General features: G+C 43.5%; 1 non-coding gene and 1 pseudogene across 1 annotated transcript; both read right to left on the bottom strand.

Annotated features, from left to right (window-relative positions):
• Window positions 1-361: 361 nt before the first annotated feature.
• Window positions 362-1,037, bottom strand: LOC125618927 (annotated as a pseudogene).
• Window positions 1,038-2,477: 1,440 nt separating this feature from the next.
• Window positions 2,478-2,663, bottom strand: LOC125619280. The gene has a single exon (XR_007350768.1). It is a non-coding gene; the product is annotated as a U2 spliceosomal RNA (small nuclear RNA).
• Between the last annotated feature and the right edge of the window lie 342 nt (window positions 2,664-3,005).

Raw genomic sequence — 3,005 nt, 5'->3', positions numbered from 1 at the left:
AGGACATGGAACATTCTAGAAGGCTCTCTGAAAGACGTGCATTTTGGATTCACATTGTGGAAAGGGAAGAGTCATGTCTGTTTGGCTAAAGTTCTCTAAACATAACTGGTATATGTTCTGATAGCAGATCCCTAGAGTGTGTCAGTTTTCCTTATAAGGAAGTAATCAAGAGATGTGCTCCTTCTAAAGAACTGGGGTAGTGTGAGGGGGCAACTACAGGAAATGGCCTGGGTAGAAGATCTACCTTCTTTCACAAATGCCTTCAAAAACATTCAAAGTGAAATCAGCAATTTTTATACAAGCCTTAATATGCATATATGCATGCAGTTTGAAAAATGCCATCTTTTCATCCGCTATCAACTTAATGGCAGGAAGGGGAGCTACCAGCTGTTGATGGAACACCAGAAAGTCCCCAAGACACCTGGAAAGGATTACTGGGAGTAGGAGAGAGTTCTGGTGTGGGATATGATCCTGCAGGTGCTGGGGGTACTCAGGCTCCTGGTAGCCCCGTGTCCCATGAAACGCGTTGCTGCCTCTGATGCTTGCTGAGGAGCAACAGTGAGATATGGCCCTGGAGATGGCTATATAGTACATTAGGGAAAGGATACGGTCCTACCGATTCTGATGCACAAAGCCCAGAAGACATGAATCCCTGTGGCCCTAAAAGACCAGCTCCTGCTGAATCTGGGTGCACCATAAGGTATATCTGCAAAGGGCATATTTTATATAATATATAGTTGTATGGGGTCAGGGCCTGGTACCGATCAGGCTGGGTAAAAATCACCAGAAGGGGGCCATGATGATCCTGAAGGAGGAAAGGGCCCTGGGGGTCCTGGAGGGGGTCTGGTGGGAGGCACAGAAGGAGGCATTTCTGTTGGCGCTGGTCCAAGAAGCACAGTGGAGGGTGTAGCACTTAGTGGAAGTCCAGATGGCACAGAAGGGTTGGAGCCTGGCCAGCCTGGAGGACGATGGAGAGCTTCTGTGTTGTTCACAGTAGGGGTTTTGGCAGGGGAGTGTTCAGAAAATGAATCAGTCATTTTCCTGGCAAGATTGGAGCCCACTACAGGGTACAGTGGCACAAATGGGTCCAAGGAAAGTGGGTGCTGAAGAATGGGGTACAGCCTGGCTGAGGGCAGGGTGCAGGACACCTGTAGGGAGGCATGGGGTTTCTGGAGGGAAGTGGAATGCAGAAGCAACCCAGGGTTGAACTGTGATAATCAGGAGTTTATTTGTGTTTTCTTAGCTAACTAGGGGGAAAAAAAGGAAGAATGATTCATCTGATGCAATTTCCCCTTTTTCCTTCTCATTGCAATTTAGGCTGTTGGTTAATTTCTGGGCAGAGAGCACTATGCTGAGGGTATGAACTGGAGATTTGCCTATTCACCAGTTGACCTAACGCAGCTGGGTATTGTGGGTGGTTCAGTTCAAAAGCCTCTCACTCAACATTTTGTTCATTGTAACAAGATTCCAAGTGTGCAGGCAAATGTTTGTAATGAGACAGGAATGAGGTGAGGGTGAGCAGAAGGTAGAAAATTCTGGATGAGCAGCTATAGTGTCTCTGAATGATGAAATGTGGTAACGTCAGTCTAGTTTCTGGATTCTTGTACTACCTATAATCTGGTGTGTGTCCGGAGTAAATACGGTCATTGTAAAATTACATTAAGTCAAATATCATTAGATAATATGCACTTTCAAAAAAAATCACCTTTAAAAATGAATTGGGAGTTATTTATGCCATGGCTATTCAAAATGACGAACGTGACTATGAATTGATCTCTAATTGGTATACAATTATTTGATCTCAGAATTCATAGTCCATTGTCTTAAATACCATCTATATGCTGAAGATGCTCAGATCTATGTCTCTAGGTTCATCTTTCCTTTGAACCAGAGACTCCTGTTGCCAATTGCCTTTTTAAGATCTCTAGTTGGAGGTCTAACAGGAATCTCAAACTTCACAAATCCCAATGGGAACTCATGTCCTCCCTCTGTGCACCCCAGCGTTTTACCAGCTGTCTCCCCTATCTGATGACATGCAACTCCATCCTTCAAGTTTGCTCAGGTCAGAGCTTAGAGTCACCCTTGACTCCTCTTTTTACTTTCAGACCCCACTTCCAGTCCATTAGTAAATCCTGTCGAGTTCTTCTCCCTGCCCCTTTTGACAGAGTGAATTGGGATTCCCAACTAGCACTGGGCCTCCTACCTACCTGAAAAAATTCATGGCCTCAATACCATGTCTGTTTTGAGAAAATCAGGACTTACCTCTTTATGACTGACTGTTGCCTTTGCTTATTCATTCCAGGCACCACGAGACTCCCAAGACTCCCTGGTGGTCCCTCAATCTTGAGGCACTTGTCCCATAGGACTGTGCATCTAACTCTCTGACCCCTTCTTCCATTCCTGACCATCCCTAGAGCCTTCCTCTGGGCTGCTTGGTCATTTGTCAGTGAAATGCCATATGTCTTCTACCTTTTCTTTTTTGGTGCATCATTCCTGGAGATACTGTAATCTGTTTGATGCATGGAGTATACAGAGCAGGCTATTCCATCTCCTATTTCCAAAAATCCATTTAATGTATTGTCCTTGGGTAGCGGACATATCAGATACTAAGCTGATAAGAACAGAAACAACATTTGATCTTAGCCAAAAGGCTGAGAAGCAATCTCGACCTTTCCCCTCCATGGTCCCTTCATCTTTCTCTAGGCTAGCACTGAACAAGAGAATGGTAGTGAGAGCCATATAGGCCTCATTCCAAATCTTCTAGTAGTAAATAAGAAAAAAAAGTTGAAAGGTGAAATTAATTTTAATAACATTTTATGTAACCCAATATATTTCAACACACAAAAACTATAAAAATATTAGCTATTTTATATCCCCCACACTAACTCTTTGAAATCAGCAATGCATTTTATAGGTAGAGCACATCTCAGTTTGGATTTCCAACAGTTACAATGAAATGAAATCCTACCAAATCAATAAACCTATGTTTAAGAGAAAAACATTTG

This window comes from Marmota marmota, unplaced genomic scaffold (genome assembly GCF_001458135.2).
Source record: "Marmota marmota marmota unplaced genomic scaffold, marMar, whole genome shotgun sequence".
Classification (NCBI taxonomy): Eukaryota; Metazoa; Chordata; class Mammalia; order Rodentia; family Sciuridae; genus Marmota; species Marmota marmota.
The sequence above is the reverse complement of the archived record's forward strand: the minus strand, read 5'-3'. Positions and strand labels throughout refer to the sequence as shown.